Source organism: Physeter macrocephalus, chromosome 10 (genome assembly GCF_002837175.3).
Source record: "Physeter macrocephalus isolate SW-GA chromosome 10, ASM283717v5, whole genome shotgun sequence".
Classification (NCBI taxonomy): domain Eukaryota; kingdom Metazoa; phylum Chordata; class Mammalia; order Artiodactyla; family Physeteridae; genus Physeter; species Physeter macrocephalus.
The window spans coordinates 73,870,102-73,886,212 of record NC_041223.1 but is presented as its reverse complement, the minus strand read 5'-3'; the positions used below and the strand labels follow the sequence as shown (position 1 = coordinate 73,886,212).

Below are 16,111 nucleotides of genomic sequence, written 5' to 3'. Positions count from 1 at the left end.
CCTGACTTCAGACTGTACTACAAAGCTACAGTAATCAAGACAGTATGGTACTGGCACAAAAACAGAAATATAGATCAATGGAACAGGATAGAAAGCCCAGAGAAAAACACACACACATATGGTCACCTTATCTTTGATAAAGGAGGCAAGAATATACAGTGGAGAAAAGACAGCCTCTTCAATAAGTGGTGCTGGGAAAACTGGACAGGTACATGTAAAAGTATGAAATTAGAACACTCCCTAACACCATACACAAAAATAAACTCAAAATGGGTTAAAGACCTAAATGTAAGGCCAGACACTATCAGACTCTTAGAGGCTTTACCATATTAATGAAGGACCTTTAGTCCTGAATTTGATTGGAGTTGATAAATGTTTTTTTCTTTCTTATTTTCCCCCCATTCATTAATCAACCTCAAATCTTCAACATTTCTTCTAGAAATACATGCTACCCTATTTTTTGCTAGCATAAGATCTAATATATATTGTCTCTTAGGAAGAGTTTTAATCAAAAACTCAGATGTCTAGAAAAGTATACATTATTCATTAGCTCTGTCATGATTTTTCTTTAAGGAAGACCTCTGTGTCAGCATTGATTATGTTTCAAATACTTTATGGCTAGTTCTGTTCACACTGTAGCTAACTGTATCTTGCACACATATAAAAAACAAACAAAAATTCCACAGTCAAAAATGTGAAACTCCTGGTTGCTAATATTAGACCAGAAGGACTAAAATAATGCAGAATTTTAAGTTCCACATAATTATATTAACACAGTGAACTTTAGAGCAGGTGTTTGTAAAAATACTTCTTGCATCACCCCCTTCTGGAATGAAAGTTCCGTAAGAGTGGGGATTTTTCTCTTTTACTAACTGTGATAACTGTAACACCTGGAAAGTGCATAACACGCATAGATGCCCAATAATTTTCTTTTTCAATAACTGAATGAATATTTAACTTAGAGAACAGTAAGAAAGGAAACGCTGAGCTAGACCCAGTCCCAGCCTGTATTCACACACGCACGTGCACACCCTGGAGTATGTGAGTTTCACGTGCTGTCTCTCCCTGCCTTGCTCCTTTCTTGGTTTGTAGCATTGTCAATCTGGGACTATCCTTGCACCAGTGTGGGTTATCTACCTGTGGGCAATTGAGTATTCACTCCTTAATTAATAGAGAGAGAAATGGAAACATTGAAGATACATATTTAAGTAATTTGTCTCAAAACATTGTATACAGTATTTTGGTTGTGTTCAGTTTCTTTCTTTTGATTTCTCAGGGTATGTTTGAGAGATTTGAAATGGTGCATGAAAGAACCATTTAAATGATCTTATATGGTGTTTGTAGACCATAGGAACTGAAGTTGGATCTTAACTGAATTTTTTTTTTTTCTCCAGCCCTAAGTCATGAGATTCAGGAAGATTTTTCTGGTAAGCTACCAAAAATAATTTATCTATGTACATATACACACACACATATACATACACACACACGGGGGGGTGGACAGCATTTGTCTTATTATTCATTTGTATATTTTCATGTTGCAGACAAGGACATGATGTTTTCTATATAAGCAAATACATTAATTTTTAAATGTACTCTTTTCCCTCTGGTTTCAGTTCCCCCCACGCCTTTTTTCTTTCCCTTTTTTCATCTCATCTCTTTGCCCTTTCCTTTTCCTCTCCTTAGAAAAAAAATTCCTGTCCCCATTCTTCCTTCCAGCCCTACTCCTGACATGCAGCTTGTAGAAATATACTTGACCAGACCAGACAAATTTTTCTTAGGTGTATATATTCAAATATTTAATATTGACAGAGCACATAAAATTATGAATATTTCTGCATGTAAATACACAATGTGGATTTTACACAGCTGTTTAGCAATAGAAGACTCATCAGAGAATGGTGGTTTCTTGGTTTTTTTTTGTTTTTCTTTAGCTTTATTGAAATGTAATTGACAAAATTACAATATATTTAAAGATTTAAAGTGTACAACGTTATGATTTGATAAAGGTATATGCTGTGAAAAGATTCACACAATCAAATTAATTAACACATCCATCACCTCACATATTTGCCTTTGTGTGTGTGTGTGTATGCGTATGAACACAAGTTCTGTTGTCTTAGCAAATTTCAATTATACAAGACAGTGTCATCAACTGTTGTCACCATGTTATACATTAGATCCTCAGACCTTATTCATCTTGTAGCTAAAAGTTTGTACCCTTTTATCAAGCTTTCTCTATTCCCCCTTCCCTCTGTCCCAACTCCTGGCACTATTTTGCTACTCTCTGTTTCTATGAGTGTGACTTTTTTTTTTTAATTCCACATATAAATGATACCATGCACTATTTGTCTTCTCTGTCTTATTTATTTCACTTAATATAATGCCCTCTAGATTTATCATACATTGTTGCAAGTGGCAGGATTTCCTTCCTTTTTTTAAGGCTGAATAATATGCCATTCTATATTCATATATACATGTGGTTTCTTGTTTTAAAATACTGTCAGAGTGCCTTACACTGGTTCTATACTTTCCCTTTTCTTTATACCATAGTAAGTTCTATAAATTGTATAAATTAAGCTCTTTAAAGTCAAGGACTTCTTATGTTTGTTAAGCTTCAAATCAGTGCTCATTGAATTGAATTTATTTGATTAATCTGTGTTTAAAAGTTGTTAAATTCCTACTGAATTATGTGTTTACAGTGAGGAAGGACAGATTGTTTCTAAAGACAAAAAGAAATATACTTTAGATCTTTAAAAGCACATTCAATTCATAAAATTTAATCAATTTTAAAAGTTTATTTTATTATTGTACTCATGTATTCTAAACTATTTTAAACATTCAAAAATAAAAAGAGAATCTAAAAGATTTTTGATTATCAAAGATTGACATGCACTTTATTGGGATTCATTCTCCTGAAGCTTTTTGTATGTTTATTAGGCTCAATATTGGTTTACTGAATTCACTCATAAGAACCCCTCAGATCCCAAGAAATGTTAAAAGATTATAAATTAAATTTGCTTTTGTGCATCCATTCAATGGCTAATTTGTATATTTAAGTTTTTTTTAAGCTATGTGGTAATTAGTTGCCATGGCTTTATTTGAGCTTGTATGAAAACTAGCATTATATATTAGTTTGGCCCTTGATAAATTAATTTGAAAGAAGTTAATTTGAATCTAACATAAACTGGATTTAACACCATATAAGGCATAAACAATTTTGATGAACATGTACACAAAATTTTATTTATCTCACAAATGCTCAGTGTCATTCATATCTGATTGGGACATGTGGGTTGTTTGAGAAAGATTGGTTAAAAGTAAAACCTTATATTTAATATCAATGAATACAAATGGAATTTATCTTCTTTTCAGTGTGAGTTGTTGGGAATGTGGGAAAAATAGAGATTGTCCTGAAGAAAAAAGAGAATGCTTCTTGGAAATGCCTTGGTCATCCCCTGGAGAATCATAATTCACTTATTCCAAAGAAAGATACAGGTAAGCTGTGCTATTATTTTGAGTCCTGGGTTAGTGAAAATGTTGTGTCAGTGGCTCAGTTGTATCAGAGTTTGGCTCACTTGCAGTGAGCCAAAGGGACCTTGTATCTCTCTCTAAGGAGTTGAAAAGGGACATTGTGTCTGTTATCCTCCTTTTTTTTCTAAGCAGAAATTAAATTTCTGACTCTGCTATCTAATGTTTAGACATAACAAAGGTCATTAGGTAATGATACCTAAATGGAGAAACCCACTCAAACTCTTGTCCAACCATTCACTCCTTGAGGTTTTTTTTTTTTTTTTTTTAATAAAAGATGCAGAAACAAGTTAAGTTTATGCCTTGTAGGCACATCTAGTTTTTTTTTCTGTTAGAGAAGGCACATTTACTGTCTCTCTGCTTACCTAAACCAGTTTCTGAGTTTATTCCTAAAGGATGATACCATTCATTTCCTTCCTTTCTTTATTTTTTAAAGCTTTTTATATAACTATACCATTTATAGGCAAAGGTGCGTATTACAAGTGTTCTACTTGATAAATTTTCACAAAGTGAACGCACTCCATATTTTCTCTTTGGAAACTGGTAGGATTTGCCTCTTCCAAGTGTTTTGAAATTTCACGTTTTGATATACCTTAATGGGGGGTCTGCTTTCAACTTCTGTGCCAAATATTCATCCTCTTTGCTAATATTTCCATTTTGGAAACAAGACCCTCGGGCCTGGGGAATACTGATATTTATTCCCTCCATTGTTTGTTCTTACTTTCTAGAAATAGTTTTACTTTTAAGCCTTCTTAACCAGTTCTCTAATTAGCTTGTCTTTTCTCTCTCATTTTCAATTTTGTCCTTTTCTTCTACTTTTTGGGAGATTTCTTCAGCTGTGTCTTCCAGCTCTGCTCTTGTGTTACTCATTTCTACTCTCATATTTTTAACTTTGGAGAACTCTTTTGATTTTTGTTCCTTTGTTTTAGCATCCTATTTTCTGTCTTCTCTTTTTAAGAATTATAGTGTTTGAGAGTTTTTGTCTCCCTGTGTAGCCTCTATTCCTACAGTTTGTTTATTTTGGTCTGTCTTTCATATTAGATGCTTTCTTTGGATGTCTGCTGATCCTTGACCATCTGCTTGTACTTCAGGGTGGAACTCTAAAAGCTGATTGGAAACTCTGTGCATGTGGGTGTGGCTTGTTGACAGTAATATTTACTATGTGGCTGGATGGTTTCTTCGGGAAAAGTCTGATGCCAGTATTTTGTCAGAATCTCTAGGGTAAACTGTTCTACCTCGCATCCAGCATTTCAGAAGTTATATGGGAAAAGAAGGCTGGGATATCTATAAACTTAATTTCCTTTTTTTTTTTTTTTTTTTGCCTAGTATACTATATTAGTCTACCAAGGCTTCTGTGGAAAAGTACCACAGACTTGGTGGCCTAACAACAGAAAAGTATTTTCTCACAGTCTGAAGGCTAAAAGTCTGAGACTAAGGTGCTGGCAGGGTTGACTTCTCCTGAGGCCCCTCCTTGGCTTACAGATGGCTGTGTTCACATGGTCTTCCTTCTGTGTGTCTGTGTCCCTATTGCCTCTTCTTATAAGGACGTCAGTCACATCGGATTAGGGACCACCTTAATGATCTCATTTTAACTTACTTTTTAGAATACACTGTCTCCAAATATAGTCACTTTCTGGGGTACTGGGGGTTATGACTTTAACATTGAAAAATTTTCTAATTTCTCTTATTAAGAATTATAGTGTTTGAGAGTTTTTGTCTCCCTGTGTAGCCTCTATTCCTACAGTTTGTTTATTTTGGTCTGTCTTTCATATTAGATGCTTTCTTTGGATGTCTGCTGATCCTTGACCATCTGCTTGTACTTCAGGGTGGAACTCTAAAAGCTGATTGGAAACTCTGTGCATGTGGGTGTGGCTTGTTGACAGTAATATTTACTATGTGGCTGGATGGTTTCTTCGGGAAAAGTCTGATGCCAGTATTTTGTCAGAATCTCTAGGGTAAACTGTTCTACCTCGCATCCAGCATTTCAGAAGTTATATGGGAAAAGAAGGCTGGGATATCTATAAACTTAATTTCCTTTTTTTTTTTTTTTTTTTGCCTAGTATACTATATTAGTCTACCAAGGCTTCTGTGGAAAAGTACCACAGACTTGGTGGCCTAACAACAGAAAAGTATTTTCTCACAGTCTGAAGGCTAAAAGTCTGAGACTAAGGTGCTGGCAGGGTTGACTTCTCCTGAGGCCCCTCCTTGGCTTACAGATGGCTGTGTTCACATGGTCTTCCTTCTGTGTGTCTGTGTCCCTATTGCCTCTTCTTATAAGGACGTCAGTCACATCGGATTAGGGACCACCTTAATGATCTCATTTTAACTTACTTTTTAGAATACACTGTCTCCAAATATAGTCACTTTCTGGGGTACTGGGGGTTATGACTTTAACATTGAAAATTGAGGGGGATACAGTTCAGCCTATAACATATACCCAATCTAGAAACCCTTTGTTTTGCCCTCTACGGAGAGAGCAAAATTCTGATACTTTGCCAGAATAGGAGAGAATCAGTCATGCGGCCGTGTGAAGTAGGGGAGGACTTCAGAAAGTGGGGGAGGCGGCATCTAGGCTTCTTAAATGAACTTTCTTCCAGAAAGTGGTTTTAGCTCTGCTTTCACTCTGATTCTAGAGATACTTGGTCCTGCCAATTTCTGAGCCTCAAAAGGATCTCATATTACAGATGGGTTGATTCTTGGCTTTTTGTTTGTCTAACGTAGGATTTAGCTTTACGGAGTCTACTGAGTCAGTTACCAGTCATCTCTTTGCTTTGTCAGCTCCCAAACTTCTGTTGCTTTTTTATTTCAGTTCTTATTGTCCTTGCAGGCTAGGGCTTAAAAAAACAACCACACACACAGCAAAAAAAACATCTTTGCTGTTATTTTATTGAGGGGTTAGAAGAAACTAACTGCATGTATTCAGTTTAGCATCTTTAAATATTTAAAATTACAAAAATATATTTGTGGATAGTATTTTAATTTTCAGAGAAGTATCACGTAGCTGTATTTTGAGTACATACTGTGTGTAGAAGGCTATTTTAGGTATTGTGTTATGAAACAAATAAAAGGCATCAGAAATTATTTTCCCAGGCGGAAGAAAGAACATACACAAACATGAGACTGAAGAATACTTGTATCAAGAAATAGGCCAGTAAGAGCAAGTTACATAGTGCAAACTTGAATGTATTCTAAGGTTACCTTAAGTGAACAAACAGATGCAGATGAATTTGACCTTAAATGACTCTCCATGAATGAAGGAGGTGAATATCAAACAATGTTTTGAAAGTGGCTTTAAAAAAAACCCCAAAAAACTATGAAGGGCTTTCCAGGTATCATTACTGGGTACTTATTGTGCCAGACCTTTTGCAGGTGGTAGAGAAAGAAAATGTAAGCCATATGTGGGAAAATTCAAATAGAGTCATTTTCCCAGAGCAGGAGGTCTCAATTGTGTGGTATAAGGTAGGGAGAGAGAACATAGAGGAATAACTGAGTGATGTAGCAGATCAGAAGAGAATAGGTAAAAGATAGTGAAAATGAAAAGAGATATTATTAAGTGAAATCTGTTGCCCTGAAATTATCTGACTCTCTAGTGATTGGAAAATCATAGCAAACCAGACAAAAGCTAAGTCCTAGAAATAAATGATACTGAGAACCAAGGCTGACCTCCATTTGGAAATAGAATGAACATTGCTCAAGTATTCTTTTCTATAATTTCCTGAGGCTTTCCATGAACTCTTTCATCCCTGCCATAAATTTTGGCTTGAGTCATGAACCACCATAGTTTGCTTTAGCTTTCTTGTCTGAAATTAGAGCCATGCATGTATTTTTCAGTGAATTAGATTTTCCACTTTGGAAAATGACTCAGAGTTTAGGGGATTTTTTTTTAAATTTGTTTGACAGAATCAGCATAGGTAATTTCTTCTTTGTCCTTTCTCTTCCTTAAATCATGACAAAAACTATAGGTTATTTTCCTCACTAGCAAAGCTGAATACTTACATGATCAGAGTATTATGATTAACTTGCTGTCAGTAGCTTCAAATGTTCAGTCTATCACATGGCTCCTTGGTCTTCAAGGAGGTTTTCATGCTGGCTTCCTCTTACTGAAATTTCTTAGTTTAAAAATTTAAGTTTGAAAATAAGCACGTAAGTTGAAGACTTAATGCACTACCTTCTCATGTCAAATCTAGAATTTACTTACACAAAAGATTCAAAAATAGCAAAGAACATAATCAGAGAAGAGAAACTACTTTGTTTTTACCTTTAATCCAGCTGTAATAGTTAGTCAATTAAATTATATGACTAGAACTAAACTACCATTTGTAACTTGGGCGCTTCCAATTATTTTCTTCTTCCCAAAGATGAATAGATGAAGATTATGAGTGAGTAGTTGTGTGTGTGTGTGTGTGTGTGTGATGACTAACGAACTTGTGTCTATTATGAGTCAGAAACTAATAGATAATTGGATTGTTATTTCTATATCCAACCTAAAGTTTATTTTAATTGTGATTGCCTTTAATATGGGAAATTAGATCACCAGACAAAGGCAGTTATACAGATTTGCCAACAAACAACTCAGTAAATGAATATTGGGATCCAAAATTATAAACAAGGTTTTAAAAAATTGTGTCATAATTGTGATATGTCAGCAGCTGTTTATAAACCTCTAGGTTAAATATATATAGAATCTATAACTGTCTTTATAATTCAAGTTGAACTGTATGAAATCAGTGATATTTATTTTTTAACCTAAAATAATGGCAGTTTCTCATTATTTGAACTATACTTTCATCAGGGCTTCCTAACTGCTCACACCACACGTGTGTGCATGCACACACACTGAAGTACTGTCTGTAGGTGTAAATGTGCTTGTCAGCACTCTGTGAGCAGTCACTTAATGGAGGCTTTCTGTGGAGCCTGTGATTCTGCAGGCAAGCTGTTCGCCGCCACAGTGAACCACAGCTCTTGTTGCAGGGGTAGAAAGAACCGCCCTCACCCCTCCCCTCCCCTTCCTTGCCTGTGCATCCGTATTTCTTTGCTGCCTAAAACAAGCATTCAGAATTACTGGAAAAGAAAAAAATATTGTGGATAGCAAATAGAAACTTCATTGTGCTTTGTTCTCTTAAATTGTCTGCTCAGCCCAGCAGGTGTAAAGTTGTTTCTTGCACAGTAACTATAAGATGCTTTGGCATTTTGCTGTCTTCTTCTTATTTCTAGTGGAATGGCCTGAATATGAAGAAACACAGAATAGATGGGGCAGGTTGTAAATGGGTAAGAAATTATTTACTATATTAAAAGGTAGAATAGAAGAAGTTTAAAAACTTAGAATTCAGGCAGTTCAGGCACTTCAGTGTATAATGTTGGCTGAATTATTAGTTATGGAACTGAGGAAAAGTGATAAGCACAGAAATGTTCAAATCTAGTGACAACCTTGCTAAATGATGTGGACCCCATTGTCTAAGGGCCCCATTGGATCTAGTCTTGGAGAAAGAGCTTCCTTTCTCCTAACTTAATGCTAATATTTAACTCTATAAAATCCTCACTTTGAAAGAAGGATTCAGCTCACATCAGTCTAGGTGAGGTAGTAAAAAACCTGAATACACTTTAGGTATATATATATTTTTTTAAATAATTTTTTATGTCTTTTAAAATAAATTTATTTATTTATTTTTGGCTGCATTGGGTCTTCGTTGCTGCATGCAGGCTTTCTCTAGTTGCGGCGAGCGGGGGCCACTCTTCGTTGAGGTGCACAGCCTTCTCATTGCGGTGGCTTCTCTTGTTGCGGAGCATGGGCTCTAGGCATGCGGGCTTCAGTAGTTGTGGCATGCGGGCTCACTAGTTGTGGCTCGCTGGCTCTAGAGTGCAGGCTCAGTAGTTGTGGTGCACGGGCATAGCTGCTCCGCGGCATGGGGGATCTTCCCAGACCAGGGCTCAAACCCGTGTCCCCTGCATTGGCAGGGGGATTCCTAACCACTGTGTCACCAGGGAAGCCCACTTTAGGTATATTTTTAACAGTAATAGTTAAAACAGAAAGGAATCTATGCTTTATTGTCAATTTACTAATACTGCTTCATTAGGTTTTACCCCAGTATATGGAAAAATGTGTGCCCATACACGTTTATCAAACTAGTGTTTGAAGCTGTGTTATGAATGTATTCTTATTCATATATTCAAGAGTGGTTTGGGTGAGGATGATAAAACTATACTACTAGAGGTTAAGTGGAGGTCTTACCAAAGTTAGTGAAAAGGCTGAATAATTTTTAAAAACAACAAAGTAAATGCAATTATATAATACTTTAAAAAGTATATATATAACTAAAACTTTGTTGTTTCTTCAGCATAGGAAGGTATTCTAGTGACTTCATGGGTTTGAGTTATTTTACCCATAGTCAAAAATGTTAGATATTTGTACAGTTCTTGAAAATAGTTTGTTCTCAAGTGTCCTGCAGACCTCTGCTCTACCAACTGAGCTATTGAAGGCTCCGCTTGTTCTCAGATGTTCTGAACATCAACCCTGCACGCAAGTTCATTGCTCACCAAGGTCACTGTCTTGGCAGAAAGAGACAGCCAGCGAGGCTAAGTCAGGCTGACCCCTGCTGTATGAACTGGGACAGATTCTGTAAAGGAAAAACTCAGATTTTTCTTTCCTGTGTAGGAAAAAAACTCACTTCCTCCCTGCTGTCTTTCTCTCCTATGTGTCTCCTTTATTGTTCACACAGAATGCTTCACTTCTGACACTTCTGGTCCCAAATACATGGAGATTTTTCTCCACAAAAAGCAGTTCTTTGCAGTACTGGTGTCTTACAAGTTAACTCAGTTCTGATACTGTCTACCTGGAGACACCATCGGATCCCACAGGTTAAGGGCTCAGTCCCACATGATCCGTCCCCCGTCCCCCAACACACACACACTTCAGACGCCAGTGGCAAGCCCAGGTTACCACCTGTCCTTCTGACCAACTGGCTATAGATGGGAGGTTCCCTGGGCTTGATTAATTTGCTAGAGTAGATCACATATGGTATAGGATACAGATGAATATCCAGACGGAAGAGATGCAGAGGGTGAGAGAAGGTCTGGGAGGGTCCTGAGCACAGGAACGTCTGTCCGTGGGGAGTTGAGGTCTGTCATCCTCCCAGTGCTGATGTGTTTGCCCACCTGGAAGCCCTTTAAATCCCCTGCTATTGGGATTTTATGGAGGTTCCTCACGCAGGCATGATCAGTTATTAACTTCATTTCCAGCCCCTCTCCCCTCTCCAGAGGGTGGGACGTGGGGCTGGAAATTCCACACTTCTATCATAGCTGAGTCTTTCTGGGGACTGGCGCTCACCCGGGAGCCCACCCAGAGTCACCTCATGAGAACAAAAATGTTCCTGGTTCTCTTATTACTTAGGAATTTACAAGGGTATTAGGAATGCTGTGTTAGAGATGAGGGTCAAAGACAAATACAGTTGTTCCCCCCTTATTTGTGGTGTTGCTTTCTGAGGTTTCACTTACCACAGTCAATCGTGGTCCAGAAATATTAAATGAAAAATTCCAGAAATAAACAATTCGTAAGTTTTAAATTGTGCACCGCTCTGAGTAGTGTGATGAAATCTCAAGGCGTCCCGCTGGGGACGTGAATCATCCCTTTGTCCAGCGCATCGCACCTGTTAGTCACTTGGTAGCTGTCCGGGTTATCAGATCAGCTCTCTAGGGATCACAGTGCTTGTGTTCAGGTCACCCTTATTTTACTTAGTCATGGCCCCAAAGCGCAAGGGAAGTGATGCTGGCAATTGCAATATGCCAAAGAGAAGCCATAAATTGCTTCCTTTAAGTGAAAGGGTGAAAGTTCTTGTCTTAACAAGGAAAGGAAAAAAAAAATCAAATTATGAGGTTGCTAAGATCTACCATGAGAACAAATCTTCTCTGTGAAATTGTGAAGAAGGAAAAAAGGAATCCGTGCTAGTGTTGCTGTTGTACTTTAAACTGCAAAAGTTACGGCCACAGTTCATGATAAGTACTTAGTTAAGGTGAAAACGGGATTAAGTTTGTACAGTAAGATATTTTGAGGGAGACAGACCACATTCACATAACTTTTATTACGGTATATTGTTATAATTGTTCTATTTTATTATCAGTTATTGTTGTTAATCTCTTACTGTGCCTAATTTATAAATTACAACTGCATAATATGTACATATATATAGGAAAAAACCAGAAGTTTCAGGCATCCATTGGAGGCCTTGGGATGTATCTCCCATGGATATGGGGAAGTACTGTATAAAGAACAAGAGATGCTCCTAGTGTTATTATCACTTAGGATATTATAAGAGTTTTAGGAACTCTGTGCCAGGAACTGGGGGCAGAGGCCAATATATAGATTTTCTCTTTTCTCACAGCCCAGCCCCTGGTCTCTGGCCGTGAACCATTTATATCAAATGATACACAGCTAAGAAGAAACCGGCCCTTTAGTAGAATCTCATTCAGTCATTAATAACTCTCCAGTCCATCACCACATCATATGAAAAATGTCTCACAGGGCAAGGCCCCTCAAGTGTGCAGGCTTTCTATTCAACCTTAATAGGTTCCAGAAACAGGAGTGGTCTCAGCAACATAAGGCTTCACCCTTTCAGGCATCTGATAAAATTGAGCTAAGAGACAATATCATGTCTTGCCCTGAGCCTCTTCCAAGGTGTGAATGTAATATTGGATTTCTCTCCTTACATAACCCATATTCTAAATGGAATGTCTATTGAATTGAATGGCTGTAGGCTGTAGGTTTTTCTGCATGGACATATCTAGGTATGTATATCAATATATTTTTAAGTATTGTAGATGTTAGTATTTATGTTTGGGGTTATTTATTTTCCATTGGAGCATTTTTTTTTTTTTTTTTTTTTGTGGTATGCGGGTCTCCCTCTGCTGCGACCTCTCCCATTGCGGAGCACAGGCTTTTTTTTTTTTGTGGTATGCGGGTCTCCCTCTGCTGCGACCTCTCCCATTGCGGAGCACAGGCTCCGGACGCGCAGGCCCAGCGGCCATGGCTCACGGGCCCAGCCGCTCCGCGGCATGTGGGATCCTCCCATACCGGGGCGCGAACCCGGTTCCCCTGCATCGGCAGGCGGACGCGCAACGACTGCGCCACCAGGGAAGCCCCATTGGAGCATTTTTTAAGTGTGTAGTTCCACTAACTGCTTGCCCTATGTTGGTTCAGGAAGATCTTAGAGGAAGACATGAGTAAAGGTAGATTGCAAATTAGGAGGTAAGTAAATCATACAGGTTTCCCCACTATCCAAAATTAGAGCCTTCCTATGGAATCTTTCATAAGTGGAAATGGTGTAAAGGGAAGAAGCAGTTACCCTAGGACACATCTAGCTCACGGATGCACAAGGTAAACTGAGACAAAGTGCAGATGCTCACCGGCACAGTTCAAAGTTATGGCGGCTTGATGTTGAGATGCTGAGTGTAGTTCCTGGGGAAGGAGCTTGGGGTGCTACTCTCTCTGCTCGGGGTGCATGCTGCCTCCATAACAGCTCACTGCAAAACAATCGCTGAATGCTACTTTCCCTTTTCACCTTTTTTCATAAAAGTGAAAATCCTCTTTGGATTTCTTTCAGTTAGGAAAAACAGGTACTAATGTAGATTTTTCATAAAAGATAAGTGGCGTAAAGGGAAATTTCGAAAAGCAGGGGACACCTGTATTTAGGTAATTGAAAGTAGTAAAGAGTGCTAAGAAAACCTGTGGTTGATCAGAACGGTAGGAATTGGGGATGTTGAAGAATAGATGTACCTGGGATGGATGGTGACTTGCTGAACTGGTTCCTTAATTTGGACATTAAATAGTTAGTAGGGAGTTGTAAAGGGTGGAGGGATAATCTATAAACATTTATGTTTGAACTGATGTGGTTAAAATAAGGAGGAAGATGCTAAAGAACGATGTACTGTTCTAGAACGATGATTCTCAAACTTTTTGAACAAGGCCTATGAGTTGGAGCGAGAAACTCTCATAACTTGTTGCCTCATCCCACATCTTCTCAAGCAACTCTGTGATATTGGGCAAGCTGTTTAACTTCTGTAAGCCCCTGCTTCCAGCAGGGAAAATGAGAGTGGACAGGTGCTTTAAAAGTGAACTAGGGGAAATTCCAGTGGTTAGGACTCTGCACTTCCACTACAGCAGGCACAGGTTCCATCCCTGGTGTGGGAACTGAGGTTCCGCATGCCGTGTAGCATGGCCAGAAAAACAAAAAGTGTACTAGGAGCAAGAAGGAGCTGAAGGACAGGTTGAAGGCAGTATGGACTCCCAGTCCAGTGCTCTCTTTCACGTCTCTCTCCCACTGAACTTTGTCTTTATTTTAGCCTGTGAAAGTCTACTCTTTAGAAGGAAAGCTATAGTTTCTTTTCAACAAGAAGAAAAAAGGATACCCAAATTATCATATTATCTACAGCATTTCAGTGTTACACTGAATGTCTCAATATTATATGTATGTTATTAAAAGAAGTTAATGTGGGATTAACAGATACACATTACTGTTTATAAAATAGGTAAACAACAAAGACCTCTAGTACATAGCATAGGGAAATATATTCAATATCTTGTAATAACCTATAATGGAAAAGAATCTGAAAAAGAATGTGTGTTGTGTGTGTGTGTATATATATATATATATATATATATATATATATAACTGAATCACTTTGCTGTACACCTGAAACATTGAAGATCAACTATGCTTCAATAAAAAAATAAAGATTAAAAAAAAGAAGTGAGGTTTCTGGGCAGACACTTTTCTGTCTTATGTTTTTGTTTCACCATCTCATATTTATTTTCAGTTTCTCATTTTCTTGTATAATTATGCTTATAAAACCAAAAACCTGACACTTGAATACAGGCATTATCCAGACTGAAGTCGTCAGTGCATCTGCTTTATACTCCTTTTCCCCCATTTTTCAGGTCCATGCCTGTGATACTTCTCTCCTCAGTGCAACTGAAAGACTCAAACATTCTTAAATTTTTCTTAAGACTTTTAGAACCTATTGTTAGCACGTCCTTGTGAAATTATGGCAGTTTTATTATTTTATCGGTAAGATGTTGAAATTATCTCAGTGGTGTTAAATAGCAGGAATACTGTGTTAATTCTCTAACAAGGAAAGCCAGTCAATCACTGGAACCCAGAGTTTCCTTGTGTTTTAAGTATAGTCAAAGAGGTGCATACTTACTCTAGCAAACCCTTTCTGGTAAAGGCTAGAGGTGAAATAGTCAGAAGGGGCACCTGCCCTGGACTCCGTGCTTGGAGGAAAACACAAGGGCTCTCCTCCAGCCGCACGGCTCCCACAGGATGAGGAGTGTGCAGGTGAAGAATTCTCCACCTGGAGTTCAGGCTCTTTCCTTCACCACTGCCCTCCAGGTATCTGGAACCCCAGAATTCCCTGCCCAAATGGCCCCAAATCTGCTTCTATCCAAGAAGTGGCCAAGGCTGTTTATGGAGAGAGCAAGTAGATGAGTCTTAACATATGGGCTGGTGCGCCCACACCTGCACAAGGCTCCACTCAGGGTCAGACAGTGGGGCTGAGAAGAGGGGGGCAGGCCATAGGCAGTCAAGGGGGTGCAGCTTTCATCCCTCTGCCATCTTCCTGCGTGGAACTCTGAGGAGTTTAAGAATCCTGAATTCCAACCTAGCCTTCTAGGACATTATGAAAGTATATTTCAAGGTACAGTGTAGAACATATTTTGTTTAGCAGTTATTTGTCTGATGTATAACTTTCACATATTTAGACATATAGATGGGGGTCTCATACTGTATTACCACTCTGGGTCCCAGGAAGGTCTAGAGGAAGGGATAAGGAGATCGTTTGAACCTTCATTTCTTCTTGGGGGTGAGCCTAGGTCCTTTGATCCTTCGTCGGTCCAGTACTGGATTAGGCCTTCCGGGATAACTCTGGGATGGTACCCTTAGCTGTAATCTGGTCTAAGCTTTGCCCTGGCAACGATGCACTCTTAAGTTTATGTGCATACCGAGCTACCATGGTGACAGATGGAAAGATTTAGTGACCAGGGTCTTTGGGAGCAAAAGGGACAAGGGAAGAAGAGAACTGGATGAAACTGTGGCCAAAATGATTTCTTAGGATTCTATGTGAATTTTAGTTTTCCACTAACCATTGTTAGTTCTATAGTTAAAACAAATGAAATACCTCTACTTCACATCCTAAGGTCTGGAGTAAATCTTTCTGTACCTACTCAAATATTTTTAGGTTAAAAAAAAGAGCATAATTAGGATAATAAGATGCTTTATTAGGATTAATTCCTGACATCTCTGTAAATGCTGTTTTATAAAAGAGAGGAAATTATGAAACAAAGTCTACTCTGGCATGCTGTTTACATCTGAAAGAAAATTTACAAGTGAAAATATTCATGCTGGGCTTCCCTGGTGGCGCAGTGGTTGAGAATCCGCCTGCCGATGCAGGCGACACGGGTTCGTGCCCCGGTCCGGGAAGATCCCATATGCCGCGGAGCGGCTGGGCCTGTGAGCCATGGCCGCTGAGCCTGCGCGTCCGGAGCCTGTGCTCCACAACGGGAGAGGCCTCAACAGTGAGAGGCCCGCATACC

At 38.5% G+C, this 16,111-nt stretch overlaps 1 pseudogene; it reads left to right on the top strand.

Annotated features, from left to right (window-relative positions):
* Positions 1 to 16,111, top strand: part of LOC102984447 (cytochrome b5 reductase 4-like) — a 46,086-nt pseudogene that overhangs the window by 10,292 nt on the left and 19,683 nt on the right.